This window comes from Prosopis cineraria, unplaced genomic scaffold (genome assembly GCF_029017545.1).
Source record: "Prosopis cineraria cultivar Desert tree isolate PC_DT_omini unplaced genomic scaffold, ASM2901754v1 PC2, whole genome shotgun sequence".
Classification (NCBI taxonomy): Eukaryota; Viridiplantae; Streptophyta; class Magnoliopsida; order Fabales; family Fabaceae; genus Prosopis; species Prosopis cineraria.
The window spans coordinates 21980947-22006560 of NW_026555333.1; the positions used below are offsets into that span (position 1 = coordinate 21980947).

The 25614-nt window shown below is 28.4% G+C and overlaps 1 long non-coding RNA gene and 1 pseudogene across 1 annotated transcript; one reads left to right on the top strand and one right to left on the bottom strand.

Annotated features, from left to right (window-relative positions):
- The first annotated feature begins 6621 nt into the window (after positions 1–6621).
- LOC129300785 (uncharacterized) lies at positions 6622–9568 on the top strand. Its single transcript, XR_008590833.1, has 3 exons — positions 6622–7405; positions 8823–8899; positions 9383–9568. It is a non-coding gene; the product is annotated as an uncharacterized LOC129300785 (long non-coding RNA).
- A 4636-nt stretch (positions 9569–14204) lies between these two features.
- On the bottom strand, positions 14205–17992 carry LOC129302643 (MDIS1-interacting receptor like kinase 2-like; annotated as a pseudogene).
- Positions 17993–25614: the final 7622 nt, after the last annotated feature.

Consider the following 25614-nt stretch of genomic DNA (forward strand, 5'->3'; position numbering starts at 1 on the left):
AATTTCAAGAATCCCATTGTTCCATGTTGAAATGACATTTTTTCCCCAGATTTCAAATCCAAATTTTAAAAATTTATAACTAATTCTACAAAAATCCTTTGAGCATGATTCTAGTGTCATGTTTCATATTGAACTGAAAAGTAAGATAAAAAATATCACTTGGAAAACTCTATAAACTCATAGTTCTACAATCTCGAGCAAAATTCACATTAATTGGAGTTACTTGCAATAATTTTCATACTTCTGACCTCCATTTGGAAAAATAATAACCTTCTCTATACTTATTTGTTTATCACAAAAAGGACTAATTTTAAAGCTTATCATGTCCTCTACATCTAATCCAAATTTTGTAGCCAGAATCAAAGTATACTATTCAGTAGCTAGCACGCAACTAACATGACTCAAAACTGGACAGTGAAGAACCAATGCTTGTAGCTCATGAATATCCTTTGGGTTTGAATTGAGAACTTCCTATTAAACACTTGCAGCATTAAACATACACATGAATCAATATTAAACAATATTTCTAATGTCTTAAAGCTTCAAATATATCCAAAAATCAAGCTCAAAATTTTGGGCAGCAAGACACACCCAAAAATCACACATACGAGCTTCCAACTTCATGCTTTCCACCATGATCTTCAGCATGCAAGACCTTAATCACTCAAAACTCAAGCATTTCTTCCATAAGGCAGACCCTAAACTTTCAGCCAGGGAGAGAAAAAGATGATCAAGCCTTTAAAACCTACATACAAGACAAGAATCGAAGACAAGATGGAAGAATACCTAAGGAAAGTCTTGCTTACCTTTGATATTGGACATTGAACTTTCAAGTAAGGGTGTTCAGTTTGTATTCGTCCCAATCGGCCCAATAATATTCTGACCATATTGGGACAGGTCTTGTTTTGGCCCAAAAATAATCAAGACAGGACTTTATGGGATGGGACAGGAAAGAGGTTTGGGAAGGGACGAGACACGAAATTACTATTGGAACATCCTATCCTATCCTGAATATTATACATATATATATATATATATATTATTTTTTAGTTTAAAAATATACATTAAATATATTAATTATATCAATTATAATTTCAATACATGCAATACTTATTCAAAACTAAAGTTTTTATATCAATAATTTTAATGACATAGAGTAAATAGCATGATATCTTTTTTTATAATATATAAATTATATTAATATAATTTATTCTTATATCTATTAATAATTTTTATTTATGTCGTATTTATTGCTTTATTTTCAAAAGAATAATTAGCTTAGTACATATCAAGTGAAGTAAAAGAAAAATGATTTGATGTTGTACTTAACTTGCTTGTTATTGCTGCTCTTATAACATAGAAATCACTTGTAATTGCTATCACAATGTGTAGTTGTGATTAATATAATTCAATAATTGACTTCAAATTGTTGTGATTTATATACTTGTGTTGTTTTGATTTTAAACTTAATAAATTATATAATTTAAAATTTTAATAAATATTATTATCCAAATCTTTCTCTGACTTTGTCTGATTTATCTGGATGGCAGGACATCCCAATCCTTTCCTGATCTCTAATGAGACAGGATGACTTTCAATATAGGATGGGATAGAAGACAAAAATGTAATCCCAGTATTTTTTTCAGGACGGGACATAAGATAAGGGTATCCTGGTCCCATTCTGTCCCATGAACACCTATAGCTTCAAGTTCTCTTCTTCCTCCTCTCCTTCTCTCTCTATGTTTTTGAAATTATCCTCTTCTCTCTCTTCTTGGCCAAGCATCACAAGATGAAAGGGGCAAGGAAGGCTTGTCCTTTATATACATAAAAGACAATGGGATGCTTGTAATTAGATTCTTCCATGGTGACCATTTATGCGGCTTTTCCTTCTCGCATTTTTATAAATGAATTAATAATATCACATAAAAAGTGGCTTAATGAATGTGAAAGGGTATAGGCTTTACTTTAACTTCTTAACATACTTTCCAAATATTGGGCCTACTCTCATCTATTATTGAAATACTTTGGAATCGTGCTTAACATATATATGTTTCGGACGTGCTTTCATAAAATTTGATCAGGATAATTATTCTTAGAATATTTTACTAATTTTTCCTTAATTAGAATTAAAATTCTGAATTAAAAAATTGAGATATTACATTCACTCTCCTCTCTTCCTCTTATCCTTCATTTTCGTTCTTATCCCTCTACTGGAGACTCATCATCTTCAACCCAAGAAGCATCATCGTATTTCACCTAGGTTTGTTCTTTTTCCTTGACCTAGGCAGCAACACTAGTCTTCTTCCTCAGCTCCAATTTTTCTTCTTCAACAATTTTCCATTCAATTTCATTGGATGGCCTCTTCATTTTCTTTAATTTCTTCAATCTATCTAATTCCATTCCATGGTGACAATTAGACAGAGCAACATCAATACCTAATTGGTGTAGGACTTTGGTTTATTTCTCTTTTCTCCTTTTGCTATTGAATTCCAATGTCACAAAATGAGTTTATAATTTTTTATTTTATATTATTATATTTAAATTTAATAAATTACTTACTTTTAATTTTTTAAATAGAAAAATAATATATTTTCACTAAATTATTTGGTTTTAAATATAATAACATAAAAATATAATTTTTATAAATAATTTGATTTTAAATTATTTAGATTAAACTAATTTTAATATAATTTTTCCTTCAATTTACTTGTATAGAGAAAACTATACGAAATATAATATATTTTGACATAAGGATACTACAATCATTGTAATATTTGTTCATTTCCTTTCTTCCCTATTTCCTTCTCTTCATCCAAATACAATGAGAGATATTTTTTTATTTTTATTTTATTTTCTCTTAATTTTTCTTTCAATCCAAACAAAGGGTTAAAAATATAAATTATATATTTTTGAAAGCATCTGGGATAAATTACACTTTGGCCCAACCAACAATGAATGAAAGTAATCAAACATTTTGTTATTTCAAAATTTAAAAATACCAAATTTATTTATTGAATGATTTGATCCTAGATTTGATTATGCTCTTGGGTAAATAAACTAACAACGGATGAAAGCAGAAATTAGAAGTTTGCGGACAGAATCCAGATACCCCAATTATTTTTATTTTTCAAAATTAATTTCCCTTTCTCTTTCTCTTTTGAATTATATTAAATGGAATTGATTGTTCTATATGAGATTATTGAATTAAATTAGTCAAAATTTTCTACTAACACAGTAAATCAACCGACTATCGATTCATTCTAAATTATGCACTTTTCTCCTATCCGTAAAATAAGATTATGCTCTTCTCATGATTTGAAAATAAGGTTAGAAAAATGTCATGGAGCAAACCATGTGAAGTTTTTGCTATCATAGTCATGTAAAATGGAAAGGGGAAGAGAGAGAAGAGAAAGAGGAGGAAGATAGAGGAGATAGAATATCAAAACTCTCAAAAACTCTTATTCAATAATACTTAAAGATGAATACAAATAAAAATCCTAATTATATTTATAGAAAAATGTTAAAATAGTAATAAAATGATAAATTAAATCTAAATTATAAATCTAATTTAAAAAAATATTGATAGGATAATAATATTTTATCTTATTAAACATAAATAAATTCAATATAACGATAAAATAAAATAATAAATTCTAATTCTCTTGAATAAATACTTTTGTTTGAATATTCTTAATGGATAATCTTAATATTTTAAATAAACTAATTAAATCACAACTATATTCTACCATTTAATTATTTTTTTTAGATTTGATGACAAATCTTCTAAATGAATTTCATTTCTTTTTGTCGGTTATTTGATTCATAAGCTCTTGATGAATATCGTCTTTCATTTGATGGTAATTTTCTTTTTAAAAATCTCTTCATTTTTTATTCAACACCTAAAAAAATTTAAATCACTAAACAAAAAATATTTAAAAATATTAAAGCATTGAAAAAGACAAAACAAATAGCATGTGACATATTGATTTTACCAAATCATTTACCAAAAAAGGAAGTACAAGTAAAGTATAAGTATATTATTAATTTTTTGCACAATAGAATGCAATAATTTCACCAACAAGGACCACGCACTCGGACTCAATGCCGAGTCAATAGGCTTTGATATGTTCGTAATTTATGAAATAATCGACACCCCGCCCCTCAACAGACAAATAATATTGATTGAAGAAGTGGAGGACAAAGTGTGCCCATAGAAGCACACCAGCACTTTCGACTTTTGAGACTAACTTTCCTCTTTCTTTATCTCCCCATCTTGTCCCTCTCGACCTTAATATTACGTTCCGTTTCAATGTTATCACTTCATAAAAATATGTCAAGATTTTATAAATTTTTTAATTTTATTTTATATTTATTATAAAAAATTATAAAATTTTAATAAATCTATTTTATTATTAATTTAAATAATATATATTTAATCTGAATAATCCGATTTAATATTAATTTTTTAATTTTTATAAATTGACTATTCAGATATACTCTTGATAGACTGGATCTGAATAGTCAATTTATAAAAAAAATTTAAAAAAATTAATATTAAATTAGATTATTCAAATTAAATTTATATTATACAGATTAATAATAAAATAGATTTATTAAAATCTTATATTTTATAATTTAATAAATATATATTAAAATATAAAAATAAAATGGATAAATTTAGATCTAGATGCTCATCAGGTGATGAGCACCTGAACTCCCTACTATAAGTGTTGGTGTTAACTATTTCGCACCTTCTTCAAAGATAGGCATTTTTCTTCTTCTTCAATGATACAGAATCAGCATCTTCAAAGGTGGGATTTTCTCTACCTTTCTATAAGCTATTAGGTTAGTTTTTCTCTTGATCCCAAAAAATAACACTTTCTCTATTAAAATTTTTGAAAGATTAGATATTAAAAAATACAAGATATTTTTAGTATTTTAAAATATAATAATTACCTTTTTGTTTTTAAAAAGAGTCCCTAATAAATAAATTATTTTATATTTAGTTTAAAACAAAACATCATATTAAACGGGGCTAAATATGAAAGATGATGTTAGTTTGAAAATAAGTAACTACTTTATTAGAGATGAAATTTGGTTAAAAATGATTTATACTTTTAACGGAGAGGGTATTAGTTTTTGTTATAATAGATTTTTTTTAAAACAAAAATAAAATTAGTGTTTGGGTTTAATGATTTTAAAATTTTGGGCTAAAAATTTTATACATCAGCTGAACATATTTAAATTGTTTTTGGAACCTAAACATCTTTAAAGTTGAGTTAAGGTGTGCAAAAATGTTTGGATTAAGACATGCAAAGTATTAGAATATATGGACTCTCATTATAATTTTCTCCAAGTCTAAAAAATATACTTTCCCCATAGGCTTCAATATGGTGTGGCCTATGATTGTGGGGATTATCAAGCCAACTAAGGACCCATTTAAATTTTGGTTAGATATAATTAATTATGAAAATAAATAATTAATATGATTAATTTTAATTATAATTAATTATATTACAATGTAACTTGTTTGGATGTTAACATTGATTTTATATGTGTAAATTACCACAAAGGACATTACTTTTTAAAATTAAATTATTGATAAAGTTGTATTTAATATTATTAAATTTGTTAAGCTTTATTTAAAAAGTAAAATATATTATTTAACAGTAAAATTAAATATCTAAGAAATCTTTCAGGTCTTATTTTAAAACATGATTCTGGCTCAATAATTAATTATCAACTTCTTTTACTGTTTGGGCAATTTTTTTTTTCAAAAATCAATTATTTGAACCCCAAAATCAATTATAATGTTGATCCAAATATGCTGTAAGTAGTTTTCTTAATGGAGAATTGCACCAAAGGCCAAAACCAACATAGTCCCTCCATTAAAAAATTATAAGGCAGTTTTTGAAGAGTTTAATATTTAAAAATATAAGGTATTTTTAATTTTTTAAAGTGAAATCATTGCCTTTTTTTTCAAAAGTTTCTCTATTGATAATGACTTTATATTTATTATAGGATGTTTAATAGGAGTAAATATAAAAAGATAGGGTTAGTTTAAAAATAGGTAACTATTTTATTGGGGTTAAGATTTGATTAAAAATGTTTTACATTTTTAAATAAAGAGAGTATTTGCATTAAAGTGTTAATAGAATCTAAAATAATTTTACAGCCCAAAAATCTCTATCTTGCAATTAAGTATTTTTGTGAAAAGACGGAATTACTTCTTTGTGAAATAAATAAACATTTTTTACAAATAAATAGACTTTGAATATTTTTTTAGAGTATCTATTATGAATTTTATCTGGGTAACTATAAATTTTTTCTCGTTCAACTAGAGTAAATCATGTGAAACAAGTGTACTGTATGAAATGAATGGACATTTTATTATTAATAAAGAAATTTTAAATGTGATTTATAAAGTTTCTGTAACTTGTAAATTTTGAATGAGTGAAAATGTATTATGAGATAAATCAGAGGCGTTAAAAAAATGTCCTTTTCCAAAATGAAGAAAACAAAGAAATAAGAGTAGTGATGCTTTCCCTACTTGGTTGCCCAAAAGCAGGTGAAAACAGAACGATTCTATCATTGCAATAGCCATCCTCTGTTTTAATTTCCACGTGATTCTGCTTCCATTAATAACCAGTGGGGTTAGCTCCTCTGTATTCTCGTTACTTTTGTTTCAGCGTCCAAGATAACGGATCTGTCTTCACCTAATCACTCCACTTCGTTCTTCCACACTCTTCCTAATTCGTCTCATCTTCAACCTCTCTTTCTCGCTTACTCTCATCTCTCCCTTTTCCTCTCATTCTGCTTCATATTGCCTGAAGACGTCGGATCTGTTACTCAGGGTCGTCGAACACTCTGGTAACACCTCGAACCTTGCGTATCTCACGGATCTGAATTACTGTTTGCTTCTCTTTTTCTGCTTCTTCTTCTGATTTCTGTACCTTACACTCCTCAGTCTCCCATTCTTCACAGATCTAATTCCTCAGTCTTCGTCTCATCTCATCACGTTTGTAGATTATAAAATTTTTGAAGTTCTGGATTGTGTTTGCTTTTGATCTGTGTGTGTATGATAATTTTCTTGAATATGGAGTTTGCTATGCGTGTATGGGTACGAGTATTATGCTTTTGGTTGCTTCTGATTTGGGATGGCATATATCATAGCTTGCAATACTTGAAGAGTATGTATGTGTGATCATCGTTCCACTGAAAAAGAATCTTTAGAATTTATCCATTTTTGTATAGCAATGCAGTGAGCACAGAACAACTTACTCTTAGTTCACACAAGGAAAAGCTTCTTCCATTGTTGCAAAACGCGCCTTTATGGTCTCCCCAAGCCCAGCCAAGCCTCATAGATTTGTGTAACTCCCTCGGTCATCGATCATTACAGAGTCTTGTAAGACTTGAACCATGTTTAGATGTTACAAATTGATTGATAACTTGAGATTCTCATTAGTATGAAATTTGCTCGTATAATATCAATTGTTTTTTTTTTTTTAAGTGGTTTGAATGGAATTTAGGTGTTAAACATTTTGCTTTATTTTGAACAAGCTAGGTGTGTGTGTTTTAGGAGGTTCACCTTTTAAGAGAAACTGCTGATTTTCTTCAAAACTTTATGCTATGTTTTAGTTTGATTATACTCTGAGATTAATAAATAATTAAATTTGTTTAAATCATTAATATGGATTTTTACGGTTCAAATAGTATAACTACCCGGTGCTTACAATTACCAAATCTAAATCTATAAATATAAATCTTAGTTGGAGTAAGGGAACTAAAATCATGTTTGTTAAGTAATTTGACTTATGTTGTTAAAATCTTAAAAAAATTAAAAAATGTTTATCGATATTCGATGAGTCAACTCCGATGAAGGAAAGAATAACATTGAAACAACCAAAAAATGCAGAAACCAAGCAAAAGGAGAAGATTCAACTCAATTCAAGAGAAACAATGTTGATTCGATAAGAGATACATACAATATGAAGTTAAACTATCAGATCAATTTTTTATTGTCATTTATTTAAAATTTTGACGATATACATACTAATCAAGCTTGAAAATCAAATTAAATGTGATATGTTGACTTTTTTCATTTTTATCACTACCTGTACTAGATATATGTAATTCTTATCATGACATGATGTTGAATATTGATCGTTGCTTTATATTCTTGTTGCTGTGATACTCTAAAGGTTATATATTCCTAGCAATTAATCCCTAGTTGCACAATACAAAGATAATCCGCAAAGAGAGATTTTTTTTTTTTTGTCTTACTTACAATTCACATCAATAAATTTTCATTATAAATTTTTCTTTTTACATTAATAAATTTATCTTTTTACATTTTATTTGATGTTGGAGAGAAAAAAATGTACTGTTAAAATATATATTTAATAAAAATAAAATTAATAATTTATTAAATTTTAAGATAGAGTTAATGAATTTTAAAATTTTTTTAACATTAATAAAATATATTTAAAGTAACTTATAAATAAGACAAAAAGTTATACCAAACTAATATTGTTATGGATAATGGAAGATAACTGGCAAGATGTTGGGGATTGGGCTTTGGGAAGAGACCGGTTTCGGTGCTCATCACTGTGATGACATTTGGACCATCCAGATTTTGATCTGGATGGTCCAGATTTAAAGGATTATTATATATTTTTATTTTTATATTTATTAAAATAAAAATGTATAAAAATTATAAAATAATTTTAATAAATTTTTTATTTTTAATATGGGCTAGATTTAATTTAGAGGGTCCAATTTAATATTAAAATTTTTATAATTGATATATATTGACTATGCAGATACATTCTACACAAGCCAAATTATGATGAGCACCGAAACTAATCTCCTTTGGGAATGGGTCGGGCGGGCAAAAGAGGTAATTCCTGGCCTTTGTTAGACAAAGTAAAGTAAGAGAAGTTGCATGTCTGTGACTGTGAGAAAGTACTATGTTTCTACTGATTTAGGTTTTTTCTATTTTTGTGATAATATATTTTTACATAACTATATATTAATTTAATTTATAACGTCATCTATTACAGTTGTTCATTCCTACTCACTTTGGGCTAAATCGAAATAGACATTTTTATTTATACATTATTTATGAAGAGGATGAAGTATTTGAAATATGGGTTCTCTATCAAATTCATATAGGATAAAAATAGAACGTGATGAGATAACTCAAAAATTAGCATGTGTTAGATGATGTTTAATGGACAGAGAGGTATGATAAAAGTATTATACGTTATAGTTTTGTATTCATACTTTTCCTATTTTGTACTCTTTCTGCCTTGATTCCTTTGCAGACCAACGATACGAATGACATGTCTTGATCCTTTTTGTACACTATTAAAATGTCTAGCAAAACAAAATTTGAGCAAAGGTAGTTGATGAAGCCCTGATCGAGGAATTTCAAACGGTTGTGAAAGAAGGAATTTTACCACGGAGCAAAATCAATCTGTGGCCAGCCCATGCCCACATTCATTTGTTGTCATAGTTAATAGCAACACATAAATTTCGTTATAAAAGCACAATGATATTTGTAGCAGAATTTATATAATTTCACAAAAAACTTTATTTATTAACATATATTATGGTAGAAAAGAATTAATTTTAGTAATAAAGAGTAAAACTTAATTTTCAAAACACTACCAGTATTTACCATGATAGAAAAAATTTTAAATAATATTTTGAAACTCTACGTACCATGATAAAAAAGAGGCTGTCATGATAACTAAGAGTCTAAATCACTTTTATAAAAGCATACTATGGTAGAAAGAGCTTTTACAAACAAATTACTTCTCAAATTAGACAACCAAAGTAGAAAGGGATCTATCATGGTAGAAAATATTAAACATAATAAAATAGAACTACTATAGTAGATAAGGAACTAATGAACTCAAATAAATAATTGCCGATGAAAATCTAAGATAAATAAAGTGTCTCTCATGGAATCTCATTGAAAATAAGTACTTAAATTCAATAAAATGATTTTAAAAAAGTAATTAAAAGTGAAGTATGATTTCTAGGAGGTTAGATTATCCAAAAAATAAATTTATTAGAGGTGAAGAGGTCCAAAAAGACCATTTTAGAAGTAAAAAACTTAACATGGGTAATTTTAAGAAAAATATGCATCATATATCATGACATATGGCATAGAAAAGAAAATCCAACCTTTGTGACGTGTGTCATGGCATACGCGACATATGCCATAGTGTATGATGTTGCATCAGCAAATGACATTATGAACCATGATAGCAAACTTCAAATGAGCATAACTTTCTCTACAAATATCTAAATTAAGTGATTTAAATGTTCATATGAAGCTTATGAAATAATCTAGCTGATGAATTGGGTTTAGCACAAATTCTTCATATCAAGATTTTATCCACCAAAATCAATTAAGGGTCAAAACAATATCTTTCCTAAGCAATAACACTTTTAACACCAAATCCAAAGCTAAAGCCATTATGTAGGGCACTTGACCACCTCACACACATTCCAAACAATAAATATACACCCTCACATTTATACATGTAGTAAAAACTCTCACAGTTAGATTACAATCACCCATCATAGTTAATATGAAAACACCACAAAAATTGTCACAAGTAAAACATTTCCTCAACAAATGTTGTAAATCATTTAATCATCATAGAACATGGTCATGAATGTCACAAAACCACTTCATGGCAATCAAATAAGAGTTTAATAAAACATAAGGGAGTTACATGCTCATTTACAATAAATAAGCCCTAAGGTTGACAATTACATATAACTTAACAAAATATAGGCCAAATAGGCCAAGTGGATTTTATACACATCAATTGCTCTCTTGGTGCTTTTCCAGCTAATTTCTTTTCTGTAAAAATATTAACCACTTGAAATGAGACACAAAGGTCTCCATAACCAAAAATTAATATGCAAGGATGCATGCAATGCAATTAGCCATGCAATTGCTAAGTAGGCATACAAAATAATTTTTCAAACATATGTCATTCAAACAATTCGAACAATATTGTTCCCATAACAAAGTCACCTAGCCAAAAATGAGTTAGTCTAAGCTACTAGCCACTCATTGAGTCCAATGAAAGCTTATTACATGGTAGATAATCTTTGGACAAAATTCCCAACATCACATATTTCAAAACAAACATGACAAGTCAAGCATATTTCAATCATTTTTGCACAAAAACATATCTAGACAAAAATATGCTTCCGCACAATAGATATACCAAAATAGTACTCATATACAATTCATTTTAATTGGCAATTAATTTTCCAAATAAGAATATTTTTTTCCCACACATAACATAATTTACCTAGCATAATATTGCTCCTTGCTAATAGAACTCCCTAAACAAGTGGACTATCACATCTAACGGTATTAATATCATGATATACAAACAATGTAAAACTAATTATTGTTAATCAATGTTAATCATAACCAATCAAAGTGTCTACATACTAATCACACTTGAATCCTAGGATTATGTTAATTAATCTAATTATGCATGCATAACATAATTATAATATAAAATTCCTAATAAGTGAATTTTAGTTATGTAACTATTATTATGTATCAAGAAAGCTCTCATACCACATAGATCTGATTACACAAAAGTCCTTTCTAAAAAATGCATTAAATATTTTCATACCTAAAGAATACAAAAAATATCTAACACTTCATAAGTGGCATATGCTTATCCTCAAAAGTTCAAACCTAAAATAAAAAAGTTTACGTTAACAATGGCAAACCTATAGGGTATGTCCATTGTCAATGGACTAAGATTTGAATCATGATAAATTATAAGACTTTTATGACCTTTAGGACAAACTAAAGTAATTTTATTAATCCTTTGGTTCTATTAGGAATAAGGGAAAAATTTAGGATATTAATAAAATTTCTAGGAGTGTTTAGGGCCAAGATAGTAATTCTGGAAGAGATTGGGTGAAAAATGCAATTCTTGATGTTTAGGGATGAACTTTAATTTCCTGAAACTTTCTTGGGGTCACATTGTAATTTCTAAACAAATTGGGTACAAATCATAAATTTACAAAACTAAGGTTTTTGTTGTTCAAGGGACATAAAGACTTCTGACCTTGGGCTCAACATACTTAGCCTAAATCCCAAAGACATGAAATAGTTCTTAGGTTTTTTTAACTTGGATCGGGCCATAGATTCATCCCAATCTTCCTTATTAAGTGAAACGATTTTGTTTCATAGTAAGCCCAAAACACATTTTTTAAACCCCTTAACAGATCTGAGCCCAAAATATTGTATCACACATCAACTCCTCACTCACCAATTAGATTCCTATGATCCGAATTTGTTTGGCTTCTTGACTTGACTCACTGGGTCTCCTAGCAACTATGAACTAGAGAGGGGGCATAAATGGGGATGGTTTTTAGCACTATGAACTAAAAACAAAACATGGGCAGTTTTTAACAAATAGATGACGTATTACATACACTAATGATGCGACATCATAAGCCAAAAACCTGCACGCCCACTTTCGATGATCTGAAGTCACTTTCTAGCAACTTTGTGATGGCAAAAACAGTGGCCATCATTGGTGATCACAATAGCTATGAACATAATAGCCTCCCAACGCCATAAATTAGCAACTCCCAATAGTAATTTTGATAGCACAGAAGGCATTTTTTGGCAACTCTTGATGGTTATATGAGAAATGTACAGCGTACAATGAACCAGAAGCTGTATAATGAGAGGAATTTCCATCGACTAAGTAGCATGTTGAGTTCATGATAGTTTTTTTAGCTATAAACAATTCGTGAGAGTTCCAGTTACAATATGCAACATTTTCCATCTTAGATTGCTTTGATAATTCTCGAAGGTCAAAAAAGGACATGATATCTACTTTTCTAAATAGGAAAAACTTTATGTTTTGCTATATTTTATGTTTAGAGGTAAATGGGTGTGTCCATTTGCTAGCCACTAAATGTCCTGATTTATTAGGGTCTTTTATGCTTTTTGATTAACCCCTACCTTACTGTCGAAAGGTGGTCGATGATGATAAGAGGCAATCCTCTTCCATGTATTGCCCAAAACCTTGATTAGTTATTGGTATCTCTTTGAATTAAAAAAAAAAGCAAAAACTTTACAAATCCATTGCCTTGTACTAAATGGATTAACATATGAATAAGGAAAGCCATTATCACAAATTTCCTGCTTTCATGCACTGAGACTAACAGGCCCTAGCACTCATTTGTCAAAGAAAGTAAAACAAAATAAATATAAACTGTAGGAATGGAAAGCACCAATCTGAATCAATTTATTTTCACTCCAAATAACCTCAATACAATCAAAAATTATTAACAAGCTTTAGATATTTTCATGAACAACCAAATTAGAGATTTATACTTATCCCAAAAAAAGAAATCTTTGGCATACTTTTATTTTAGATCAACTTCATGAAATTGGCATGAGATCCCATATTCCTAATCCATGATATTAAATATATATTCAACCCATTAAAATTGAGACACTATAAATCATATATTTCAAAATGTAGGGATGTATTCCTGAAGTTCTAATATAGTTTAAAATTTATTTTTACTATAAAATTTAAATTTCAAATATTTTAAGCATAAATGTAAAGAAATTAATTCAATAAAACCCCAATTCCTTGATGGTTCGTAGTTTTAAACTATGGATTAATTAATCAAATTGCAATGATCAAACCAACCAATTAAAATCAAGTGATTGAAAGTACATTACCTATAGAAAATGATAGCTAAAGATAAATGCAAGAAGTTGAGGGTGGATAAATGTTTTAATATAGTAAATAGGAAAAAAAACACAACCATTACTTTATAAAATAAATTAATGCTTTAAAAAACCCACAACCAATACTATAAACCAAGTACATATCTCAAATTAACTTACAAAATATCTATCCATTTCATTGTTTGAGATCAATGTTCATTCAAAAGGTTAAATTAAGTAAAAAAAAAAATGAAACGGTCTTTTATTAATAAAAGATACAACCATAGAATCAGGAAATCAGGAAACAAAGTATGAAAGAGATACAACAAATAGTGGGTAAAGGGCATTATTCTTTGAAGTTGAGTTCTCTAAGTGTAATACTCTAGAATGAAACCAAAACAAGTGATTCTCGCATTAAAAGCTCCTTACATACGTGCTCTATGGTTGGGCGAATTTATGGCCTTTCATTCAAGCAAGCTAATTCTATTCTTCCAATCAACATCACCACATTAGCCTTTAAGCCTTGAGGATAATCTAGCCTTTGGTCTAGCACCTCTTTCAAAGGAAAATCATGATCACCTATAGTGGATGCTAATGAGAAAAAGGACATTACAAGATCTCTTGGATGTTTTCCTATAATTATTTCCAAAGCTAAAACTCTAAAGCTATAAACATCATATTTCTCTATCACTTCCCTTGTGTAAGCAAGCTCTAATAAAAGCAAAATGATATTATTCAAAATAAAAAAAATTAATGTTAGTAATATGTTCCTCACATATTATATAACATGAAATATAGCATCATATAACTAAAAATAATGAAAAATCACCAAATATGTAAAACCATTCACCTGGAGCTGAATAGTGAAATGTGCCAAGAAATGAGGTCCTATTGCTTGAATTGAAATAGAAAATCTTAGATGTTCCAAAGTTAGAGATATGAGCCTCATAATTCGAGTCTAAAATAATATTTTTGGTTGATATGTCACGATGAACTATTGAACGTGAACACCCACAATGAAGATAGTATAAAGCATTAGCCACACCTTCAATAACTTTTATTCTACCATTCCAATCAAATGCAAGTGTCTCATTGCTCAGTATCTTATCCAAGCTACCTCCTTCAAGGAATTGTTAAACCAAAAGGGGGAACTTTGAATGCAGGCAAAACCCATTTAGCTTGACAACATTGCAATGAAGCTTTTTCATGTGACATCTCCTCAGTTGGTAATGCATGAAGCTTCTTCACAGCTACAATTTGGCCAGTGAACAATTCAACCTTATAAACACTTCCATGACCTCCCATGCCGATAAGATATTTTTCATTGAAATCCTCTGTGGCTTCAATGATATTTTCATCATCATAACTCCAAATAGCAAACAAATTTTGAATTTGTTTTTTTCTTTCTTGGCTATATGCTTTATTCACATTATGATGGTAAATAATATATAAAATTTGAGCTAGAACCAGAGTTCCTACACCAAAGGTACAACATAGATAAGCACTTTGTTGCTATGTCAATTACCTGCATTGTAACTTGTATTCGAACAAGCAGGCAAGGTAGGTACATTATTGCATAAGCCTTTGTTGTCTTTCAATGTCTTTATTATAGCATTATGAAAGACTAAAATATTTGGAAGTGGGCCCTCTAATTCACTGTGTGATATGTCAATCCAATCCAAGCTTTTCATCTCACCAAAAGTTGAAGGAATATTATCGGAGAAATTATTACATGAGATGTTCAACGTCACCAATTGTGGTAACTCACCAAGCATTGTTGGGATTCGTCCGGTAAAAGAATTTCTACTTAGATCAAGAAATTGAAGATGTTGCAATTGGCCAAGACTAGAGGGAAGTTTTAAGGACTTATTTCCACTTAAGCCTAAACTCCATAACTTGATTAATCCTTCAAATTGTTCTAGAATTGAGCCACTTAAACTATTGTTAGCTAGATTCAACTGTGTTCAAGGTTCTTTACCAATCCCATCTCAATAGGAATGTTATTTGAAAATTAATTGTTGCTCAAATTGAGGTTAATCAATAAGGACAAGTAAACCAATTCTTTTGGAATCTTTCCTCGCAATTGATTTGAGGATAAATCAAGTACTTGTAACTTCCTTCCCTCAATTAGTTCTGGCAGTATGCCTCCTGATAAGTTATTATTGGAGATTGATAAGTACATATTTTATAATTAAATAGATATAGATTTTAGTTTGAATTTGATTATATTTATTAAGATTTCATATCTATTTAATTCATATTTATATATTTTTTTCTCATCACTTAATTATAAGATGAAAAGGAATTTTAATACAAAATCTACTCATATCATTTTATCTTTATATGTTGCAAAGAAAAAAAAATAAACCAAATAGAAGGAAAGAAGGAAAAGAGAAATATATATATATATATATATTAGAGTCCTACATTAACTAGAAAAAAAAAAGGAGGAGCCTTCACTTTAACTATAAATACTCCCTCTGTTAAGAGATGAGGAATTCAATCACTTATTTAAGTATCTCAAGAATTTTCTCTGAGATATTTGAAGCTTGTAGAAGTATTCTGAAGGCTGAAAGCGAGATCATTGAGGAGTTTTACAAATCATAATTATTTTTTTTTACTCTTTAATTTTCTCTGTAATCATTTTTCATGATTGAAGATTTTAGAATGATTTTATTTAATTTTATTATGTATTTCTAAATTACTCAATTAGGATAGGGATGCAGCATAATTGGAAGCTAGTTTTCTATTTTCTTTGTTTTGACTTTTACATTTATATTTATGAACATTTTTAATTTTTTAATTATATTTATTTCTCTTGTTCTTTATATTGATTTAATGATTAGCCACCGTTTAATCAAATCTGTGGGTAATCTTGACGGATTGAGAGGTGAAGAGAGAACCTAGATCTAGAGAAATAAACATAAATAATTAGATTATGGATAGTTCTAGAAATTTATGGCGACTTAAACTATAGCTTCACAGTTTAATTAGTTATTTGGATATCGTGAGAACGAATTCAACACTAATTAAAAAGGGACTAATAATTCAAGAGAATATTAGGACACTTTAGGAATTGTTGTCACTATAATTAATCAGAGTCACCTTAAAGGGTAGAAACTAGCAACCTATAGGGTGAATCCTAAACCCCAATACTTCAAGTGATTGTATTTTCATCATCATTATTTTCTTGATTTATTTTTATTCTTTATATTTTCATCAAAACTATCCATTTTATTTATTTTTCTTAAACTATTAATTATTTAAATTAGTAAAAGTGTAACTTCCCTGTGGATTTGACAACTGAAATACTTTGGGTAATTTATTACTGTAATCTTATATACTTGCGAGAGCGATCAGAGATCACAAAGGTTGTAAGATTATTACACTTCCCCAACTTAGATGACCAGTGGCCATAAAATGCATTGTTACTTAAACCCATGTAGTCCAGATATGGATATACACCAAAAGCATCTTCTATATCTCCTGAGGGGTTGATTGCTTTCAGGCCTAATTTTGGTGAGACGAGAGCAATTCTTTAAACTTTTAGGAATTAGACCATTGAAATGATAATTTATTGCACCAAAGTGACTAAAAGCCGGCCATGGCATATTCCTTGAGGCAAATGACCTGTGAAATCATTATTCCAAATTTGCAAGCTTTACAATTGTATCAGATTAATAGTTTCTAATGGAAGATTTCCACTAAACTTGTCTTTTGACAAGGCAAGTTTGAAAATTTTAGTCAAGTTTCTAATGCTAGAAGGAAGAAATTCAAAATGGTTGTTTCCATAAAGATAGAGGGTGACTAGATTGGCCATGTTCCTTACAGAGGATGGGATTGACCTAGATATATGATTATCTAACAACTGCATTATTTCCATATGATAGAGTTTCCCCAATGCTTCCCAAGGAATGGGCCTAGATATGTGATAATAAAGATAAAGATGTTATAAGTTGGTCATGTTTCTTATTGTAGGAGGGATACTACTAGTTTGTGAAATTTCAAGTTTAATAACATTTTGCAACATTCCAATTTCATGGGGGATGGGACCAATAAGTTGATTACTACCAAGAAATAAGAATACAAGGTTAGTCAACTACCAATTTGAGGAGGAATGTGGCTAGAATGGCGGTTGCCTCCTAGACATAACCATGTGGAGTTGGCTAAATTTCCCATCGTTTCAGGAATATAGCCATTGAAATCATTATAATCTAATCCTAGAGAATTGATGCCAGCCATTTGTGTGATCCAATTTGGAAATTCTCCATAGAGATGGTTACAACCCAAATAAAGTTGTGAGAGTGCAGACAAGTTGCCAATACTAGTTGGAATGTTACCAGAGAACTCATTATTGAAAAAATTAACAATGTTAAGTTTAGAGAGGTCACCAATTTGGTGAGGGATGGCCCCATAAAATGAGTTCATTTGCATATGTATGAATTGGAGATTGAGGAAAGATGAAAAATTGAGGTTATCAAGTGTACCTCTAAATCCAAAATTTGTAAGAGTTATATTGAAAACAGTTGAACTCATCACATGTAATCCCAATCCAATTGCAAGGACGACTAGTACTATCATTCCATGAAGATAAGAGAGCTTGGCTTCCACTATCAAGACTAGCTTTCCACTTCAACAGAGCTTCGGCTTCATTGTTTCCCAAAGTTATGAAAGAAGAAACAGGTGATGAAGACAAATTTAACTGATGAAGACAAATTTAAGTAGTCTATTAACAAAAATCCCCAAAATGCTAACATCTTAATCAAGAATTGAGATTTTCTGAACAGGAATCCCATGGCTAAGAAGGAAACTTTAGATTAATTGGTAATGCTACAAACACAAATTAAAGGATGGCAGTGAAATTTATATGCATGAGCGAAAGAGTTTTAAGTAACCCAATAGTAATTAAAAAAAAATTGCATGGCCAATGGAAGTCTCAAGAACCTATACGTCTCTACAAGCCTACCTAGCCACTTGTTGACTTTTCTTCCAACTTGCTGTTTTTGGTTAACTCGAATAGTATAAATCAAGGAAAAAGCTCCTTAGATAAAAGAAAGACTTTTTAAAGACAGGAAAATCAAGGAAGAATTACACACAAGTCTCACTTAATATAATTAATTTTTTTAAAATAATTAATTATGTTATCATTTTCCTAAATTTTATTATTAATAGACTTGAAATTTGAGAGTAATTAATTATTTTCAGGAAAACTTTAAAGTAATTCTCCCGAAAATCAACCCATGTGCAAGTGGAGTGGTCATTCCAATTAATGATGGGGATACACTTGGAGAATATTAACGGGAAAATCACTTTCAGCTCCACCGAAGCAACTTAAATATATATAAAAGTTTCATCAAATTATAAAATTATTCTGAAACGTCATGTCCTTTATTAAAATTATCAATTACTACCCGACACTTGTTACTGTTAGTGAAATTATTCAGTTGAAAACTAACTAAAAATAATTAACAATTCAATAAAATACTCATTCTGCCAAGATTAAGTGTTCTTTGTTCAAATAATTTCATGTGGCATTTGGGTAACTGATAGATTTGGATTTTAGATTTCTTTTAAATCTCATGTCATAGAGAAGAGCCCAAAAAAAAAAAAAACCTTCTTGGACCCTTCCCTCGTAGGCATTGTCACCATTATTGTTTGCCTCCACCTCAACTGCTAAATACGACATTCATTTGGAGTGGGATGCAACAAGGCGGATTTGGTTCTTGTGAGAAGTAGTGGCGAAGGGGAAGTCCAAGAACTTCGCTTTTCGACGTGGGTTTCCATGACCGTGGCGAAACAAGAGCCAGAGACAAAGAAATGGAAAAGTCCTTGAAGAATGAGGAGAAGAAATGGTGTCAGCTTTGTTCATGTGGACCTCACACTAACAAACGTCCTTTTTAAAAAAAAATAAATGGGAGAGATATTTTATTAATTCATAAATTAATTTGTATCACCTCGTAGATATCAGTACTCCTTAAAAAATAATTTAAATATAAAATTGATCTTTGACTTTATAGATCTTTTGATATTCAGTTAGAGAATTTGATTTAAATTTAAATTTAATTCTCTATTAATCCAAACGTAACATTAAAGTAAACTTATCAGTCAAAATCTCAAATGTCAGATTATTTACTTTCTTGTGAACAAAACTTTAAAAGTTTATGTAAGTTATGTTTCAAAGACTTGGTAGGGTTAAGAAATGCTTGTGTTCAAAGAGCCCTTGCAAAAGTATTATCAGGTCACACACATACCAATAAGGTCCTTATTCAGCCGTGGAAATTATGAAATTTTACACCATAATGATTTATATATATATATAATAGTAATAATAATAGTAATAATTGCACAAAAAAAATTAGTAATATGCTGTAATCGCGCATAGCTACAAAAGAGCAGTCTATAATCATTTACATAAATTTATTTATAGATCTAGTTAAATTAATCTTACAGTCTATGCAGTTTCACTTAATGAAAATGGAGTCTTAAAAATTAAATTCTTATAATTTAAATATAATTTGTCTCCATCATTAAGTGTGTGATGATAACATGACGTTAATTAAATATAGCGAATTATGTATAATTTTCACACTCTACGATCTAAATACATGAGATTTAAACTAATTAAACAAATACAAATAGCTAGATAATAAAGTTGTCAAGAAGACATGAAAGACATGAATAAGACTTCTTTATAATTGAAAATTCATGAACATGACTTCATTCTCAACTTGAAAGTTGAGTCAATTCGAAAATTAATTATCGTTTTATCATGAGAGTGGAAAGACTGTTCCAAGATGGAATATCGTGGATGGCGTTGGTGACTAGGCTGGCGTGCCCCTGGAAAGGAAATATTACGCGATCCACTCAATCTAGAGAGAGGGGCCCACTTCGAGTTATGTGACCAATGACAATGATGGCGTGAACAAGAGGGTGGATAATAATAATGATAACGATAATAAACAACGAGCTGAATACGTCACGTGGCCACCAATTGATGACTCATCCAAGGATGGGAATCTCATATCTGACCAACGAGGAAGTCCACATAGGTTACGTAACCAGCAGGTTGTTGAAGTCTTGGAATTTACGAGCGGTCGGTGGGAGGTCGCACTTTTGGCCGTTTGTTGGACAAAGCCACACTTGTTGCCCGTAAATGAAGCCGGGAGACGGACTCTCTTTTTCCCTTCACTTCTCCCTTCTTCACTCTTCATATTATTTTATGAAATAATTTTTTTAATGATATAATTAATAAAGGGTGAAAATGAGAGAATGGAGAAAAAAGGGGGGAGAGGGAGAAAAAAAAGGGGGGGGGGGTTCGCTCTCCCAAATGAAGCATGCAGAATTGGTGGAGGAGAATTTGGGATGAGATAGTGAAGTTTGGTGTGATCTCTAAACAAGAAAAGGACTTACTTTCATTATTAAAAAAATTAGAATTTACAGATATTTATATGAAATATGAAAATAAAATCCTTTAAATTATATGAATAACAATATAATCCTTTAAAATACTATAATTTTACTAAAATCTTTAGGAACCTTTGTGTTAATAAATTTTAAAGTGAAAAGGTCATTTTACCTCATTGAAAATGAAAAGTATCGATCATAATTTTTGTTTAAGGAGTAATAACTTTTGTTCTATAAATCACAAAAATAAACAAGAAATCACAACTTGTCAAGTATAATTTTTATTATTGAAAAATTTTTTAAAATAACAAGCCCCAATTATAAATTTTGTTCAAGGAATATAGAAACTTTTGTTATATAAATTATAAGAGATTAAGAAATTACAGCTTGTCGAGAGTAATTTTTGTTTATGAAAAATAATTTTTCAAAATAATAAGTCCTAATCTCAACTTTTGTTAAGAAATAACAAATTTTATTTAAACAATCACAAGAATTAAACAAAAAATCAAAACTTATTAATAAGGATAAAATAATTTTTTCAATTTAAAATTTATTGACACACAAGTCTTTAAAAATTTTAATAAAATTATGACATTTTAAGGAGCCAAATTATTATTTATATAATTTAGAGAGATTTTATTATCATCTTCCTTATTTAATAGATATTAATAGTAAACATTTTGTGACAAATTAAAATCCATAACTAATCACATAAATTAGTGAAGGTTAGTGACAACAATAAAATATCGCTACATCTACCTATATATATAATAGTAGAATAACAAGAAAATCTATAATGATGGCAAGTGTTCATTTTTTTCTCATTCCTGCAATTTTATGCAGCCATGTAGGATTTAATTTTATATTTATTTTTAATTTTTTTACTAAGTTTTTTTATGATATAATTTCTCTCCTATAATAATCTTAAATATAATTTTTCAATTAATTCACAATTGAAAATATTAAATATATCTATATAAATAATACATATTCTTATACAAAATTATTATTTTGAAAAATGACAAAAACTTTTTTTCCTTATCCTCACTGTCCTATCCCATGATGTTAAATATAACTTCCCAAATTGTATTTTAATTTTTAAAAATGAAATTTTATTCATTTAATATATCTTCTATCTAAAAATCTCTATAAATTATACTCCCTCCATTTAAAAATATAAAATATTTTTAACCGAATTTCATCTCTCAATAAAATAGTTACCTACTATCAAATTAATTCTATCTTTTAATATTTATCCCTATTAAATACCCTATAGTAAATATAAAGTCACTATCAATAGGGACACTTTGAAAAAAAGATAATGATTACATCTTAAAAGATTAAAAATGCTTTACATTTTTTAACATTTAACTCCTAAAAAAATATATTATATTTTTAATGGAGGGAGTACCAATCTGTGTCACGACCAAGAGAAAAATTTTATTTGTAAAATTAATTTTTTTCAATTTATAAGATTGTAATTTGAAAATATAATTTCTTTCAATGATCTCAAAATCTCAAATATAATTTCCTAATTAATTCACAATTTAAAATTTAAAATTTAAAAATATTAAATATATCTATATAAATAATACCTATTCCTATATAAAATTATCATTTTAAAAATCAACAACAACTGATTTCTTTTATCTTTAATATTCTCTCCCATGATCTCAAATCTATATATATATATATATATATATAAGTAGAACCGCAAGCCGCCTTTTAAGCTCAACACATATGCACTTTTAAAAATGCTGCAATTCTAAACTATTCACATTAGCATTAATTTCTATAAATAATTTTTTACTAATAATAACAATATTATCTTTAAAATTGTTAGAAACAATTTTTTCTTATTCCTAAATTTTCTCTCCTACGGTCTCATCCATTATCGTAACTTCCCAACTATCCATTATCATTATCACATTAGATTTTTTATCAATTTCTTTTTCAAGTATGAAATATTACTGTATTTAAAATAAATTATCTCAATTCCAATTTTTTCTCATTTTTCTTCCATTATCTCTCCCACTCTCCTATGAGATCATAACTTTCCATAATATTTTTCTTATTTTTAAATGCAGAAACCCATGACTAAATTGAGTAGTTACTAAAAATACAAGGTTTTATTCCCCTTCTAATATCATTTAAATGTTCCATTTCCTTATCGACAAAAAATAGAATCAAAATCACATAACCTACTTGTCTCCAGCTCTTACCTCATTCACCAATCTCTTCTCACCTCCCATTTATGTCATCCCTCATGAAGATTTTTTTGTTCCTCATGGACTATGCGATGAAGTTTGTCTGGTTGGTGTTGAAAGAGCCATTCAATTTATGGTAAATCTCACCTTCATGTTGGATAAAAGGTAATTGCACATAATCATGCATTTTATAATTTTTTTATTGAATTCCTCTCCATCATTCAAAATCTCTCTTTCATAAGTAATATTTTTAATTGTTATTCCTACATTATAAATTTATTTTTCTATATATATTGCATTTTTCTTGAGTTGCGAGTGCATCTATTAGCAAGGTCTCTTCGTTTTTATTTTTTCCTTTGAAGTGTGCACATGAAGCTAAGTGTATGGTTTTAAAGGATTTCATTGTTTTTGAAATAGTTATTGCAACTTACTGTAATGATTGTTAATTATTTTACAACTTCGCATCTATATTGAATTTGGATGAAGAATAAGATATACATCGCTATTGTTATTCAAATCACTATAAAAGTACTATTTCTTCCACTCCATGTACATCTTGGGCGTTTCTTTTGTGAAATTTTGTTTTAAAATGCATGCTCATAATCATTTACTCAAATCATATGTGGTGCATGATCCAAATATCTTAATTTTGAATAATGTTTTAATAATCTTTATTTAATTTTTCATTTTTATTTGAATTGTAAACATGAAACAAATTAACTGAATTTTAAAATTTTAATTTATATATAATATGTATTTGAAGATGATGAGATTCAATTATTAAATTATATTTTGATCATGACAGATATTTGATATTTTACTATCTTAACAATGCAAGATTTGAAAATATTTATATTTTAGTTGAAAATCAAGTATTCAAGATATATATCATATACAACCATAAATCATTAATGAAATTATAATGCATCATAAATTCATATACCCTCACATGATTTAATAGAAAAGATGCCGCCATATAAATTTTTTATTTGCCTCATAATTTTAATTCTTAAAACATTGTATGTCAGAAAAAATTTATAAAGTACCCAATCATTATATAAGCCTACAGATAATAAAAATAATAAATTGTATTGTGATTTACAAATCATTATGTAAACTTTAATTCTTAATTATTTATAATTTTATTAGTTAATATTGCAATTTATTATATGTAAACTTTTTTCATCTATATTAGTTAATATCTCTCCATTAATTAATTTGAGTTGAATGGTATTTGGCATCTTTCATTGTGGTATGTGATTTTATATACATTAATTAATTGATTCTAATGCTTTTTATTGAGAGATTGATTTCATCATGTAAATATATTTCTCCTAATGTGTTTGTTAATTAATATCACATCCTTATGTTGATTTGATAGTTAGGAAGCTCCAATGGTTGCAGCCATGGATCCAATTGATGAGAAAATACTCAAAATTAATGATGAAGGTCCCCATAATCTTGATACCATATTGATTATAGTGTGTACCTTTTACTATCTTATTTCACTTTTTTACCCATGCATCTGGGTTATAGATTTTATATATGAATTTATACCAAATTAAGTACAAAGGGCTCTTTCATTGCTTTTCACTATAAATTTTGTTTTACTATATATTGTAATTATAATTATAGTTTGTAATTTTTTGTACTTATTTGTAAGTTACGTGTTTTATAACTTCACTATGCCAAGATTTCAAATGTCATTAGATCGAAATATTCTCCAAGTGTGTTTTTTCAAAATATTGATCATGTTAAAAAAATTATAGTTGTTAATTTTTTTTCAATCAACCTTTTGTTCAAAGTGTTCTAGATATCCGATGTATCAAAACAAATAAAGTCAATGTTAAAAATAAAGTAAAAAATTAATATAGAACATATAACAATAGTTGCATGTTTTCAAATGGGTAAAGATTTAAAATTTCTAAATTATTTTTTTGGGACTTGCTATGATCTTTTGGACTTTGTATTTATTTCATTTTTATTTAGAGCAAGTTCTTTTTAAATGAATCAGTTAAATAATCATTCATAATTAAAATTTAATGCAAAACGAATTGATAAAAAAATTAATTTTGGCATTTTTTAATTTTTTTCCAAATTAGTATGAGATTAACTTTTGGTTTATATCTTTTTCAAATTTATTTTGAAGACGACTTTAAACTTAATTGTATCATAATTTTAATTAAAAAATATAAACAAAAATATCAAGTGCATCATAAATTATTTTATTTAAGAGTTAATTAATAAAATATT